Source organism: Eptatretus burgeri, chromosome 1 (genome assembly GCF_056783735.1).
Source record: "Eptatretus burgeri isolate ZD-2024b chromosome 1, Ebu_testis_v1, whole genome shotgun sequence".
NCBI lineage: Eukaryota > Metazoa > Chordata > Myxini > Myxiniformes > Myxinidae > Eptatretus > Eptatretus burgeri.
In genome coordinates, this window is record NC_140961.1 from 119,590,979 (window position 1) to 119,607,932 (window position 16,954).

Here is a 16,954-nt window from a genome sequence, read left to right on the forward strand (position 1 = left end):
TCTCCCAAACAATGACAAAAAATCATTCAAATACTTGGGTCAGGGTTTCAAAAGTTTTAACATCATTTTTCCTTAATAAATACAAGTATAGAAGCAATTGATAGTATCTATGATTTTGGATGGTACCATTGTCATCTCAAACTACACTAAAAAAAGAAGACGACTTCAAGGTAAATGCTATAACTGAAACAGACTGGAATACATATGGAACAAAATGTTTTGAAATAAAAAATCAACACACTTATTTGAATCTAACCGAAAGTTTCTTGTTGTGTAAATTTACATTCAATATGGCTGCAAATAACACAAACGCTACACTCGTAAATGATTTCTTCTGGAAAATATTTGATCATGTTCTTTTGTATATTGGAAGACAAGAAGTTGAAGCAGTTGATTATGTCTCTGCTACATCTGAAGTGATGAAATTACACGATATTCATTTACTGATGGAATGGGAAAGGGAGCTGTCGAAGGTTTTATTCCTGATGTGGTAACGGGAACAAACACCGTCCCTGGTTTACGTCAAAGAAATGGAATGTATAATGATGATAAAAAGCAGGGAATAGTTTTACTGTGGCAGTTCCTCTTAAAGGTGTATTAGAATTTTGTGATCATGATAAAGTTATGTATGGATTTAAAATTAGATTCCAACAACAAAGGAATGATAATAAAAATAGATTACTTTTTGGTGTTGGTAATGCTTTCGGTGCTCAGAATGAATTTTTTATTGATGAAATGAGTTGGGACATTAATGAATATACTAATCTTAAAACAGTAGAGATGTTGCATTGAAGACTTAACTTAAAGAAACCACTCAATGTATCATACCATAGAAGAAGCTGTAAACACGTTAAACTGAACTAAACCACTTACACATGGAATTTGGGTGTTCTGGAAGGAAAGCCATGATACCTTTGGCTCATTTTAAAGAAGCCAGATGGAAATACTGCTTCTGATAAGAATAGTGTGTTGAGTGATAATGCTAAGGTGAAACAACTTCGCGTTTCTCTAGGTGGAACATTTTATCCACGAGTTAGATTGGAAATTGATGAGGACAAAAATGATTATGCAAAAGCATACAAGGAGGCAGTGGGAGAGGGGGAAGGGTAGAAGTGTGGAGGTGAGAGTTGGAACTCTGAATGTTGGGACGATGACTGGCAAAGGGCGAGAGTTGGCTGATATGATGGAGAGAAGAAAGGTGGACATACTGTGTGTACAAGAGACCAAGTGGATGGGGAGTAAGGCTCGGAGCATTGGAGGTTGTTTCAAACTGTTCTACCATGGTGTGGATGGGAGGAGAAATGGTGTCGGGGTAATCCTGAAGGAAGATTATGTCATGAGGGTATTGGAGGTGAGGAGAGTGTCTGACCGAGTGATGAGTGTGAAGTTGGAAATTGAAGGGGTGATGATGAATGTCATCAGTGCATATGCCCCACATATGGGGTGTGAGATGGAGTATAAAGAAGATTTCTGGAGTGAGTTAGATGAAGTGGTGGAGAGTGTATCCAAGAATGAAAGAGTCGTGATTGGAGCAGATTTCAATGGACATGTTGGGGAAGGGAATAAAGAGGATGAGGAGGTGATGGGGAGGTACGGCCTCAACAAGAGAAATGTGAAAGGGCAAATGGTGGTAGAGTTTGCAAAAAGAATGGAAATGGCAGTGGTAAATACGTATTTCAAGAAGAAGGAGGAACACAGGGTGACATACAAGAGTGGAGGAAAGTGCACACAGGTGGATTACATCATAAGTAGGAGATGCAACCTGAAAGAGATTAGTGACTGCAAGGTTGTGGCAGGGGAGAGTGTAGTTCGACAGCATCGATTGGTGGTCTGTAGGATGACTTTAGAGGTGAGGTTGAGGAAGAGAGTGAGGGCTGAACCAAGGACCAGATGGTGGAAGCTGAAGGAGGAAGACTGTTGCGTGAAATTTAGGGAGGAGGTGAGACAGGCGTTGGATGGTGGTAAAGATGGGTGGGATGATTGGGCAACGACAGCAGAAGTTGTGAGGGAGATAGCTAGGAAGGTACTTGGTGTGACATCTGGACAGAGGAAGGAAGATAAAGAGACTTGGTGGTGGAATGAGGAAGTATAGGAAAGTATAAGGAAGAAGGGGTTGGCGAAAAAGAAGTAGGATAGTCAGAGAGATGAAGAAAGTAGGCAGGAGTACAAGGAGTGGTGTCGAAAGGCAAAAAGAGAGGTGGCAAAGGCCAAGGAAAAGGCATATGACGAGCTGTATGAGAAGTTGAATACAAAAGAAGGGGAAAAGGATTTATACCGATTGGCAAGACAGAGGGACCGAGCTGGGAAGGATGTGCTGCAGGTTAGGGTGATAAAGGACACAAATGGGAATTTGCTGACGAGCGAGGAGAGTGTGTTGAGAAGGTGGATGGAGTACTTTGAGGAGCTGATGAATGAAGAAAATGAGAGAGAGAAAAGGTTGGAAGAGGTGGAGATAGTGAATCTGGAAGTGGGGTGGATCAGTAAGGATGAAGTGAGGACTGCAATGAAGAGGATGAAGAGTGGAAAGGCAGTTGGCCCAGATGGTATACCAGTGGAGGAATGGAAGTGCTTGGGAGAGATGGCAGTGGGGTTGTTAACCAGATTGTTTAATAAAGTCATGGAAAGTGAGAGGATGCCGGAGGAGTGGAGATAGAGTGTACTGGTTCCGATTTTCAAGAATAAGGATGATGTGCAGAGCTGTGGAAATTACAGAGGGATAAAGTTGTTAAGCCACACCATGAAGTTGTGGGAAAGAGTAGTGGAACCGAGGTTGAGAGGAGAGGTGACGATCTCTGAGCAGCAATATGGGTTTATGCCAGGAAAGAGCACCACTGATGCAATGTTTGCTTTGAGAATGTTGATGGAGAAGTATAGGGAAGGCCAGAAAGAGTTACATTGTGTGTTTGTGGATTTAGAGAAAGCTTATGATAGGGTGCCAAGAGAGGAGTTGTGGCATTGTATGAAGAAGTCGGGAGTGGTGGAGAAGTATGTGAGGATCGTGCAGGATATGTATGAGGACAGTGTGACAGCGGTGAGGTGTGCAGTAGGAATGACGGACCGGTTTAAGGTTAAAGTGGGATTGCACCAAGGATCGACTCTGAGCCCTTTCCTGTTTGCAATGGTGATGGACAGGTTGACGGACGAGATCAGACTGGAGTCTCCATGGACTATGATGTTCGCGAATGACATCATGATCTGTAGGAAGAGTAGGGAGCAGGCTGAGGCGAGCCTCGAGAGGTGGAGGTACGTACTGGAGAGAAGGGGAATGATAGTCAGTAGGAGTAAGCCGGAGTACATGTGCGTAAATGAGAGGGAGGGTGGTGGTATGGTATTGTTGCAAGGAGTTGAGGTGGGGAAGGTGGATTGGTTTAAATACTTGGGATCAACTGTCCAAAGTAACGGAGAGTGTGGGAGAGAAGTGAAAAAGAGAGTGCAGGTAGGATGGAGTGGGTGGAGAAGAGTTGCCTGTGTGATTTGTGACAGAAGGGTAGCTGCAAGAGTGAAGGGGAAAGTATATAAGACGGTAGTGAAACCAGCTATGTTGTATGGTTTGGAGGCAGTGGCACTAACAAAAAGACAGGAAGCGGAGTTGGAGGTGGCAGAGTTAAAGATGGTGCGATTCTCGTTGGGAGTGACGAGGATGGATAGGATAAGAAATGAGTATATTAGAGGGACAGCGCAGGTAGGACGGTTTGGAGACAAAGTGAGACAGCCGAGATTGAGATGGTTTGGACATGTGCACAGGAGGGAATCGGAGTATATCGGGAGAAGGATGTTGAAGATGGAGCCGCCAGGCAGGAGGAGAAGAGTAAGGCCAAAGAAGAGGTTCATGGATGCGATGAGGGTTGACATGCGGGTGGTTGGAGTGTCAATGGAACATGTGGAGGATAGAGCGAAATGGAGACTGTTGATCCGCTGTGTTGACCCTTAACGGGAGCAAGCCGAAAGAAGAAGAAGAAGAAGAGGTCTTCCACCACCTGTTTAAGTCATGAAATTCTTGCAGAATGGTGTTTTTCAAACATTTCAAGTCCAAGAATTAAATTCCAAGTGTTGTGGTCAATTATGTCTGTATGTGTTATTTTAACTCAACAAAAAATAAGAAATTTTATGATGTTATTTTTAATCTAATATAAATGAAATATGTTGGAAAAGATGGTTCTACCTTTGGTGTATCCCAACAACTGGAAATTGATTTATCAAATTATTACACAAAGGAACAGGCTGAACAACAGAAATATAGTATACCAAAAAATGTTAATATGAAAAATGCTTATGAATTAATAAATTATACAAGTCCAACTGATGCAAATAACTTGGTGAGATTAAGTGATTTATCACAATATATATCCTTACATAAAACAGTTTGGTATTTCAAAGACACAGAAGTGATTTTATCTACGGGTCATACAGAATTCATAGTTCCTTTTAAAATAAAATTTTATATAGAAGCACATATCATTTGTATGTGAATAGAACAATGGGGATATAATATAAATGACTTATGGTATAATTGGTCATTTAAAATTAACCTAGAAGACCTGGAACAATTAAATCAGTGTCGTGAGGAAGAATATGATCGACTTGGTGCCGAGAATGAGTTTTGTGGAAGCATGATTAGCAAACAACAAATAAAAGAATTTAATAAGGGTAAAATCAATCACGGTTTTGCCATAGTTCATATCATGAAAACACAAAGAACAGGATTATATATAATAAGTAAGGGAATACAAACTGATTTAACTGGGGGAAGTTGGTGAGGTATTTCCTGTCATTATATTAATCTGTCATATATTTCTGATACATTAATGAGAGCAAGAAGGCTTCAAGAAAATTATCATTTCTGTGTTCAAGCATACCTTCAAGAAAAGGGTATTTTAATAAATATGTTCTACAACATAAGAATGGGGTGTTTTCAATAAAAGATTGGCTTTATACGGCAGGTACTAAACCAACAACTTTGGATTTAAATAAAATGTTAAATAATGAAACAATTTTAAAGTTAAGAAAACACAAGGCTCTTTTAGAAAATCAGAAGAAATGTTATTGGTTTCTTATTGTAAAAAAAAAAAAATTTTGGATGCAGGAATATCAAGAAATCAAGGTGAATATATGTATGATATTCTATGTGGTGAAAGTACTTCAAGGATCGTAAGGGATGAGGAAGGAGTTGAATAAACTGAGACAAGAGAGAAGGAGGAGAGGGAGAAGGAGGAGAGGGAGAAGGAGGAGAGGGAGAAGAGAGAGGAGGAGAGAAAGAAGATAGAGAAAAAAGAGGAGGACATGGAGAAGAAAGAGAAGGAGGAGAGGGGGGAAAGATAGGAGGAGAGGGAGGAAGGAGAGAGAATGAATAAATATTAAAATATGGAAACCAGGGAGATTATAAAAAGATTGAAGTTATTACAGACAATAAATCAATCTCAACCCAATGAGGAGGAAAATAAATAATTGACAAGTCTATAAGAAATATATACGTCAAGAGTATTAAGGTCGAGTTCAGGAAGAAAGTATTAACGAGAAAGTGGAGATAAAGAAGAGAAAGAAGGAAAAGATGATATTATTGATGATGTTGGTGTAATTGACTTTGTATAATGTTTTACATTTTCTTTTTTCAAATAAATGGAGGAGAGAGTGAAGACATTTCTAGGTTTTCTTCATGTTTTAAAAATTAAGATTCAAATGTGCATGTCGGAAACTAAAAATTTTTCACACTCTGCAGGAATTTTACTCATAAATAAATGAGATATTGTCTCAAATGTAAAAAGAAAATCAAGATTAAAAATATCTCGTATGTTAAAAGAAAAAATGAATAGGGTTATACAAAACGGCACATGTTCGGTGTGTGGCTCAAAAAAGAGTGAATTAATCACCAAACACAAACGAGGGGGAGATATACAAAAGTTTTTATCAGGAGGTAAATTTACAACAACTGGAATACCAGGGGAATTGCATCTACCAGGATATTCTTTCTCTGGTCCAGGAACAAACTTGAATAAAAGATTAGATGAGGCTGATAATCCTAAACCGTGGAGCAAACCTATCATTCGGGTTGATGAAGTGTGCATGAGGCACGGTATTGATTATGAAAATAGCACGACATTGGAAGAAAAACACGAAGTAGATCGAGAAATGTTGTATAATTTATCTTTGATACAAAATCCAACCTTCAGAGAAAAAGTTGATAGGTTCATGATGAAGAAGATGATCAGTGCTAAATCGCAATTTGGGCTTGGACATTCAAAAAACTTAAAGGCTCTAATGATATCATTAAGATTGAAGAGCAATTAGCTGATGAATTACATAAACCAATAATCACAAAGTTTAATAGAAGGAAGATTTATTCTAAAGAAGTTGATCATATCTGGTCTGCTGACTTGATTGAACTCACTAATGATAAGGGGTACAACTATGCTTTAACCATTATTGTCTTGAGGAGTCAATATGCGTGGGTTGTCCCTTTGAAAAACAAAACAGGTAATATTCATATGTTAGCTTTCCAACAGATGTTTAATAAAAGTAAGAGAAAACCTGTAAAATTGTGGACTGATGAAAGTTCTACAACAAAACATTTATGAATTTTCTTCAAAATAACAGCATTACATTATCCAGCACTTTTAATGAAGGAAAAGCGGTTGTTATTGAGCGTTTCAATCACTCTTTAAAAGAGAGAATATGCAAAAAATTCACTACACTCGGTTCTCAACAATGGTTATCTTTAATTAAGGACATTGTCGATAAATACAACAATACGATTCATACCTCAACAAAATCCAAACCATCAGAAACATTAACAAAATTAGGATATGAAAAAGAGATTAATATAATAAAGCCCAAGTTCAAAGTTAGTGATATAGTAAGAATATACAGGTGGAAATCTAATTACCTTCGCATTCTGTGAAAGGTTATGTTTTGGTCGGCGTGTATTTATTTATTTATTTATTTATTTATTTGTAATCTTGTGATTCGTATTACTCAAAAAGTATTAAACCGAATTGCATGAAATTTGGTAGTATGATTGGTTATTAACCAGGAAGCATTCGATTAGATTTTGGGATCGTTCGGGTCAAAGGTCAAGGTCAAGGTCACGAAAAGGTCAAAATCGTCTTTTTACGATAACACGGTCAATTTTTATTCAATTTGCATGCAACTAACGCCAAAATGTTCAGATTTCAACGCCTCATCTTGTGATATGCAATATGATACAATGACGCCCATACTCTTGTTACCGGTTAGGGGTCAAAGGTCAGGGGGGTCACGACCTTGAAAAATATGCGGTTTTTGTCATAACGCGGTCAATTCTTGTCCGCTTTACATGAACCCAGAACCAAAATGTTCAGAATTTAATGCCCAATCTTGTGACACAATGACGTCATAACACATGTCACCGGTTGGGGCAAAATGTCGGGGGGGTTGGTCACACCCTTTAAAAATATGCGGTTTTTGGCATTAGTGCAACGTTAGTTGCATGCAAATCTTGGACAAATTTTAATAATTTCTGCACATTTCGTAAGTTCAGTCCCCCCCCCCGTCTTTTTAAAATCACTAAAAAAGAAATGTTCACTATTTTGTTCTCCACACTCTCAGAAAAGTGGCCGCGGTGAAGGTATGCACTGTGTCGAGTGCCCGCTCTAGTTTTGAAAAAGGTTACACTGAGCGATAGACAAATTAACTTTTTTAAATTGTGATGTAATCACTGCAGTTCCTTGGACTTCCAAATTATGTGATTTCGAGGGGGAAGAGAGTTTAGGTTCATTTTAGTCATAGGAATTACAAAAGACAAAGATAATGAATTGAAAAAAAAATGAAAACATTTCAAATTGACTCCACCCACACAAACCACACCCACACAACCCCCCCCCCACACACACACACACACACACACACACACACACATACACACACACACACACACACACACACACACACACAAGCCACATCCATCATTTTCACATGATTATTGATTAGTTTATTAGTTCCCCACACACAACTTGGTTATTTAATTGAAAAATTGCTCCACCCCTTCTTTCTTTCCACATCCACACAAGCCCCACCCACACAAACCCCACCCACACAAGCCACACCCACATAAGTCCCACTCATTCATCCCACCCCTCCCCTTGTGTGCCTCCAGCTTTGACCCACCACACCCCTCATCCCACCCCCACCCTTCCCCCCCACACACACGGGGAGGGGAGGGGGTGGGATGAGGGGGAGTGGTGGGTCATTGGGGGAGCACACCTACCCCCCAACCCTAAACCTAACCCTCCCACCCCCCTCCCCTTTACACCTCCTTAATTCTTTTTTGTAATTGAGAATTAAATAATTGTAAGCAAAGCATATATAATTAAACAAGATTGAAAACATTGAACAAAATCTTCTTTTGCAGCAGTCTGAAGGTTTGTGATTTCAAAACTCGATCACCATATTCTATTCAAAACAAAGAGAGAAAATCAATTTGGTATATAAAGATGATTATATAATGATATTAATAAAATAATAAATAATACATTTACCTCCAGAAGATTGAGTTTTGTGCCAGGTTCATACAGACAGGTGTATAAACTGAAGAATTTTTTTTGAAAATGAGTCAACACTCCGTGGTTCAAAACAGACAAAAATTAACACCAAAAGAGACAGAGAGACACAAAGAGACAGAGAGAGACACAAATAGACAGAGAGACAGAGAGACAGAGAGACTCAAAGAGACAGAGAGAGACACAAACAGACAGAGAGAGACACAAACAGACAGAGAGAGACAGAGACAGAGACACAGACAGACAGAGACAGAGAGTAACACAAACAGACAGAGAGAAACAGAGACACAGACAAAGACAGACAGAGAGACAGAGAGACAGAGAGACTCAAAGAGACAGAGAGAGACACAAACAGACAGAGAGAGACACAAACAGACAGAGAGAGACAGAGACAGAGACACAGACAGACAGAGACAGAGAGTAACACAAACAGACAGAGAGAAACAGAGACACAGACAAAGACAGACAGAGACAGAGAGACAGAGACAGACAAAGAGACAGAGACACAGACATAGACACAGAAACAGACACAGAGACAGACAGACGCAGAGACAGAGAAAGAGAGACAGAGACAGACACAAATAGAGAGACAGAGACAGGCACAGAGACAGACAGAGACAGAGAGAGACAGGGGGATAATTTCTCACCTTTCTTTTGACTTATCCAATGTCAGGCGGTGTGAAAGGTCTTCCAACCACCGAGACATGATTCCATTTAAATCTCTTCGAAATGATTGAAGATCTATAAGGATTTCATTCATATTCTGCCATTCTTCATGATATTCCTTGACTTCATCAGTTGTCAACGATTTTTTTATTGGGCACAACCTGTCAGAAAAAAATAATACAATAATTATTAGTCATGTAGTGATTTCATTCTGTATAAAACAAATAATGAATTGGTGAAAGGATCTCACCTCTCCTCTTGTGAAAAAAGATTGATCTTCAAGGTCGGAGTACTCCTCTGAATACTCCATTCTCTGAATGAAAACAAGACAAAGCTCGCATTTGATAATAAATAAGACAATTGATGACATCACGGAAATGCGTAAATAATGGGTTTTTTGGGGTGTCTCTCTCAAAGGAAATGAGTTGCATTTTTGCTTCTGGCAAGGGAGCTTGGCTGACTCCAGACTGACTCATTTTGACACAAAAATAAATCAGCTTGCTTCAAATGATTTTGAGAAGAACTTTCATAAAATAAATATCATACTTTCATAAAATCATAAATAATGTTGAATTTGGAAAGACTATGAAAAATATAAGGAATCGCCAAAATGATATGTGGCTCAGGAGGTGGTCAAACAAGAGCATTAAGATAAGTTTATCATTTCATCTCTGCTCAACAAAGATAGTTAAACCAAGAACTAAGTTCCAAGTTATTCTTTGTGAATATACTCGATGGAAATGAATGTTATAAGAAAATTAACTAATTCCCTAAAGTAGAACATGGACAAATATTCGTTGGTTCGCTCTTTGAGTATAATGAAAATATGAAAGGACTGTGATTATGTTGGGGGAAAGAAATGCCTTTAACAATAAGTCTCAATTTTTCATTTGCTTGTATGAAAGACGGAGGAAGTGAGTCTCCCATTTTAAGCTGTTGAGGCTTGGGTCAGATAGTTTTTCCCTTTTTCCCCATTCATTTGAAAGGACGTCCCAGAAGCAACATTTTACATCTACTCACGTTGCAGATGACTTGCCATATGGACCTTCAGGGTTTTCGTTGTGCATTCAAGTTCATGATGTATCTACAGAGCAGCAATTTGCGAGTGTGGTCAGGGTTGTTCCCCCAGGCAGGCACCATGCATTGGCGACGTGAAGTCTTTGCCTTCTCGGGGTTTGACTTGTTCAAACTTCTTTTCAGTGGGTTTTGTTTTTTCTTTTTTTACATGTTCTTCTCAACTCCTCAGGAACGGGGTTGTGCCATGATCATGTGTTGAATGCCCAATCACCCAAATCTGGGTTCTCCCAATCGTCCAATCTTTCGGTGGAAGCTCTTCCAAAGCTTCATTAGACGAAATTGTATACCACGTAGTTCAACTGCTCTCAGAACTCTGAAACAAACAAAATCAAGGTTAAAAACTGATTGTGATTCAATAAAACAATAAAACGTAGTGGGCCCATGCATTTCAATAAGACTGACAAAGTTGTTTTTTTGAAACACCTATTTTGGATTACATGATATATCAGAATTTTACCTTTCTTTGTTTTTCTCACTCACACCTAAACGACATGCTAAAATCTAAAGAAATCTCTGTTGTGTGTGTATACTCAAAAACAATCACCTCATTTGCTATTTGCATGTAGAAATGGCAGCAGTATTTATCAGGGTTCCAATTTTCACAATTCCAGCAAAGACCTCTTCAGTTTGTACAATTGAAGAGGTTGTACTGTTCCTCTCAAAGCATGAGGCAATCAGTGAAAGTGCCTTTAGTGAGGACAATGTTGTAGTTGCACAATTGAAAAGTACTATGATAATTGATAATAAATAACATGTTGAACAAAAATCAATAATTTTGTCCACCATCCTCCAAAGATCCCTTTTAGTCAAAAAATATTCCATCATCTGTAAAATAATTATGAAAGTTAGCTTCTCCTTCTCCTTTAATTTTCAATGTATTCTAATTTGTCTGAGATAGAAGTATGACATTCAAACCCAATAAGAGGACAGGCTCCCCCTTTTGGAGCAAGGACTAAATCCAAAGTGATTCGATTTTGCACAGTTACCATTTGCATTTCATATATGATAAACTATCCACAGTTTCATTCATAAGCAGTTCCATGGCAGCTGCTATTTTTTCCAGATAACTTAACACTTCTGTATTGAGGAAAGATTTTGTCAGGTCAGGCCAGATCAGATCTGTGACTTGCTACAGGTATCATGTAAACCTGTACGAACCTGTTCCATTATCGGGTTGTCGGTGACAAAACCGTCTCCCCCAACAGGTGTCCTGGTGAGGAGGGTGTTTGGATATGGACACCCAGCAGGATTAAAAACAAAACCTGTCAAAGGGTGGAAGAGCTCCTTGTGAGCAATGGCCATCCATATCTGGTGCCCAATCGTGTCTGATGACATCCTCCTGCAGTTTGGTTACTTCTTATTTGGAGGTTGGTGCCAGGATTTGCACTACGGCCACCATAAAACCCATCATTCCGCAAAACATTCGAAGCATAAAAAAGTCTGAAAACCCACTCCCCGGCAGTACCTCCTGTGCAGCTTCCCTTCGCAGGGCAGCTCACCGGATGACGGGATTGGGGCAAAGCCTTCGGGACCCCCAATCTTTCATGATCGGAGGGAAACCACAGGGTAACATTCCCGGGTCAGATTTTGGGAGAGTGTGTCGGAGTGGTGCTGAGGTGTCATCCACCAGACGGCGGTCTCCTTGGGTTAACCCGAGGTGGTCCCTTCGGGTGGGTGCTTGGAATGTCCTATCCCTAAGAGAGGATGATCACCTGTCTCTGTTATCATCTGAGCTCAAGCGTTGGGACATCGATATTGCAGCACTCACTGGCGTTCGGAGACCGGATTGTGGCGAGATCATGGCGGGTGATTACACCTACTATTGATCTGGTCGCTCTGATGGTTACCATGCCCAAGGAGTTGCTGAAGCTTTGTCCAATAAGCTGACTCCAATGATAATTGAGGTAACACCAGTCAACGAGCGGATTATGAGACTGAGAATTCGTCACTCCTTCGGTGTCATTTCCCTGGTCTCAGTTTATGCTCCAACTAAGGCGAGTGATCTTACCATGAAGGATGCATTCTATGCCACGCTTTACATACCCTAAAGGCCCGGTCACACCTTGACGTTTTAGCCAGCGATGGCAACGTATTAAAATGTATGTAAAACGCTGGCTTACGTTGAACTTTTGATGTTTTTTTTTAAAGATTCGGACGTATTCATAGCGACTTGGTCTTATGTATAACGCATTGGTAACGGACACAGAACGTTTCGTTGTGTTATAGATAACTTATACCAACGAACTCTGAACCTGTTGTCGGCCTACACAACCGATGCCCAACGATAGTCTAACTTAGGCATAGCTCGTTGCACGCATCGCCGACGATGTTGTGACGTAGCCTATTAAAAGGTTGACGCACAACGATTCGAATCATAACTGCCGTAGAAATGGAAGTGTCAACATCGCGGTCACACCTTGGCGATCTTGCCAGCATATGCCGACCTTAGAAAAATGTGTTTAAAACGTTGGGGCACGTCAAATACGGTATGAGTAAGTTTGGTATACGTGAGTAGAACGCTAAAGTACGCTATCATACGTCGTAGTAAGTAGAGTACGTCAAGAAATTTTAAACATGTTCAAAATTTTACGACGTACTCGGCGTATGACACACGTTCCGCATGCGATGGGGATAAGTTGTACACACGATATGTGGACGCTTACACACGTCCACAAAAGCTACTTTTAAGCTACTCATAAGTTGAAACACGTCGCGGTAATGTCTTTTTTACGCGAAACTTATTTCTAACTTATGTTTGACGTGCTTTGAACCAATTCTTTACATCGTCCCAACACACATCGACGTATGTAGACGTATTCCAATGACGTCTTCCTGTCGACAAATAAAATAAATTAACGTGTTTCTAGCTTACAACTGCCATATAAAGACGTGTTCCCAGCGGTTTTGGGAATTGGTATATAAAAATGCTGCTCATAAAAGGGGAACCCAACAGTGTTGTTTTCGAGTCCTTTTTGAGTCGATGTCCATGTCAGCAGTAACAGTATCAGTATCAGTATCAGTATTAGTATTAGTAGTAGTAGTAGTTTGTTCATGTTGGCAGTAGTAGGTGAGTGTGAGGGGGAGGGTGTGGGTTATGATGGATCGTCCTTGCGTTTAACGATTTAAATGATAAATTCAACGATTTATATGCCTGCATCTCCACTATAGAAAGTAGACTCTTGCACTCAACAATTCGATTTTTTTTACACTCAACGACTTTTAAACGGTACCACTCAGCTATTTTCATTGTTTACAATGAACGATTTAAATTGCTGTCACTCGCCTTTGTTTTTTGACGCTGGGGTTTGGAAATTTGACGCGTTTCTTCTGAACGTGTTAAAACGCTAAAACTCGACTATTTTAAATAGACGCTGCCGATGGACAATTGGAATCATAGCCAAGCTAGACATCGAAGTGTGAACATCCTCGTCATGCCGAAGAAAAGTTTGAAGAATGCTGCAAATAAGTGTCCTGGCCGTGGCCGTGGACGCTGATGCAAGGACGATCCATTATACCGACGTCTTTCAGTTTATGAGTAACTTAAAAGTAACGTCTGTCGATGTGTGGCAACGATCGCGTAACGTGCCAACAACACGTTAATCATAGGTTAGAAATAAGTTTCGGGTACGCTAAACATTACCTCGGCGTGTCTCAACTTATGATTAACTTACAAGTCGCATGTGTTGACGTCTGTCAATGATCGCAGACTGTGCATATAACTTGTGGCCAGCGTAGCGGAACGTGTGAGTCATACGCCGGCATACGTCGTGAAATTTCAAGCATGAAAAAATTTGAGGACAACCAAAAAGTACAACGTTTAAAGCCAACGTACAACGACGTATGGCAGTGTTTTTCAGCGTGCTCTCAATGTTATCAAAACTTACCCATAACGTATTCAACGTGTGCCAGCGTTTTAGAAAAAAAATTCAAAAATCGGCATACGTTGGCTAAAATGTCAAGGTGTGACCGGGCCTTAACATGGTGTGTGTTTAAACCATTGGGAGTCTAATGATTTTTTTTGCAGTTAATTAGCCTCATCAACTCAGGAAGTCATGATGATCATTTTGGTGTATCACATTCCACATCAGAACGCTCCACAAAAAACATGTCTTCCACACACACACACACACACACACACACACACACACACACACACACACACACACACACACACACACACACACACACACACACACACACACACACACACACACACACACACACACACACACACACACACACACACCTAATCCATTTATAGTAGAGTCTTAAGGGGTCTTTTCTTTCATATGGGTCTTTGAGGTCCTCTGGGTATTCTGGGTCTTCAGAGTCTTTTGGCTCCTCGGGGACTTTTTAGTCTCTTGGGTCCTTCGGAACTTTTGGGTCGTCTGGGGCTTTGGGGACTTTTGGCTATTCAGGGTCTTTTTGGGTCCTCAGGGTCCTTTGTGTCCTTAGGGTCTTTTGTGTCCTCTGGGTCTTCAGGGCCTTTTGGGTCCACAGGGTCTTCAAAGGTTGAAGGGTTTCAGCAGTCTTAAGGGTGAAAAGGTACATTCCAATAGTGTGTAATTAATGAATAGACAAAGGTAATTAAGACACAAAAAGTATGACACACACACACACACACACAAACACACACACACACACACAAACACACACACACACACACACACACACCTCATCCATTTATAGTAAGATGAATAGTGTTGAACTTGTTTCCATTTAAAAAAAATTAATAGTGAAGAACTGCAATGGCTTGCAATTGTACTGCAGTCCTAGAATAGTATTCTCGTTGTCGCACTTTATAGTTACGATATTACTACTATTTGTTGATTGTGCATGGGTGCGATTTATGCATCATGATACCAAGAGGCCGAGATCAAAATTAAAATGACCTGAGACGCAGTGTCAAACTCACGCAAATATTTTTCGCAATAAAGAGGCAAGAGACATTGAATCTGTGTTGTATTTGCTGCTACCAAGTTGATTCCAAAGAATAAACTATTAAAGGATGATCAAGAGTGGATTGTAAAGGAGAGATGGAGGCGTTAACGCGATTAGTTTCAGGTGGGATATTATGTTGCTTTCAGATCTTAATCACGGATCCATTAAATAATTATTAATTCAGTTGTTTCTACCTAAGTGATCTTAAAAATTGTGCATGACTCATAATTCGTTCATTATGATTCGCATTTTAACATTAATTAAAATGACTTGTACAACTATCTCTGCAGGGAGGTGGAGGTGGAGCCGTGAGCACATAAAGCAGTGTGTGCATTTTATTTTTTCCATATCAATGGCTTTCTTTCATACTTAACACAATAGATTAATTTTATTTGGAAGTTTTGGTGAGGTTTTGAAATGGGACCGAGGTTTATAAGAAACCTTGTTTTCTTTTTTATGACTTCAAACATGTCCAAATGCACATTGTTACTCTCCTTTACACTTTGTGTCAACGTTCCTGTTGTGTGCGGAGAGCTTTGCAGGTCTTTGATGGGAAACCTGAGAGGAATGACATCAAGTGGTGACATAATTCTGGGCGGAATTTTCCCCATACGTGATGCAAAGCTGGAAGATCATTCATTTTGGAAAGAACATCCTCCCGTTTTCACCTGTACCATGTAAGATGTGAAATTAATTTTATATTTGTTTTCTATTATTATGATAAACTATCAAAGAGCCTGTTCTAATTCGAAAGGGAGGAATAGGAAGGAGGACTTGGAGTACTTGTTTACTATATTGCAGCTGTAAAACACACAAACAACATATTCACTCACAGGGACAGTGGTGGTATCATTTGTTGGTGGTTAAAAGACCAGGTAAGAGAGGGGATGGATAGGGTTTAGAGATAGGTAAACGAAACACACTGATAGCAAACACTGGAGATGATTGCACAGTATATTCCTAAGATACTCTCTTTTTTTCACAGTGCCCTTATGTGCATTCAAAGATGGAGAAACATCAAGAAAAAAACTAAAGACGTGAGAATCTCAAATCAGGATGTACAATGAAGTTAATCAACCAGCAAACAAAAGCTAGTTTACAACATGTCATCGCTGTTGTCATTGATGTCACTGCCAAGTTTGAAATTTCCTTATTTTTCGGAGCAAGAAAGTGTTACATATGTACAGACACAGCTCTTTCAAATATATGTATATTGTGTATTTGTGTATGTATATATATATATATATATATATATATATATATATATATATATATATATATATATATATATATATATATACATATACATATACATATACATATACATATACATATACATATACATATACATATACATATATATATATATATATATATACATATATATATATATATTTGTGGCCAAAAACACCGAGACCCTTGCACTTTTTTCGGGTAATGCATCATTTCTTCTGGAAAGTGTTGACATTAAAAAATCTTTTGGAATCCACATATGTATTTCTTTGGTTTGCAGTGGAACAAAACAAAAAAGCTCAAAAACAACCAATACTAAATCTTAGCTTATTACTCACAAAATTCCTAAAATGTCCCAGACAATACTATTGGCACCTTTTAGAAGTTGTTAGAAATAATTAGATTTCAAGCAGATGATTCTCCTTTACTTTGGAATTGAACTCACCTGTAGTAAGATGCAGTTGCCTGCAATATAAAAATAGCTCCGCAAAGCGGGCGTAAACCCT

The 16,954-nt window shown here is 39.3% G+C and overlaps 1 long non-coding RNA gene across 1 annotated transcript in view; it reads left to right on the forward strand.

Moving 5' to 3' along the window:
* Positions 1-16,398, forward strand: part of LOC147035278 (uncharacterized) — an 85,009-nt gene extending 68,611 nt beyond the window's left edge. The window contains exons 2-3 of the long non-coding RNA XR_015061742.1: positions 15,748-15,892; positions 16,201-16,398. This is a non-coding gene — a long non-coding RNA (uncharacterized LOC147035278). The remainder of the gene's footprint in view (positions 1-15,747; positions 15,893-16,200) is intronic.
* Positions 16,399-16,954: the final 556 nt, after the last annotated feature.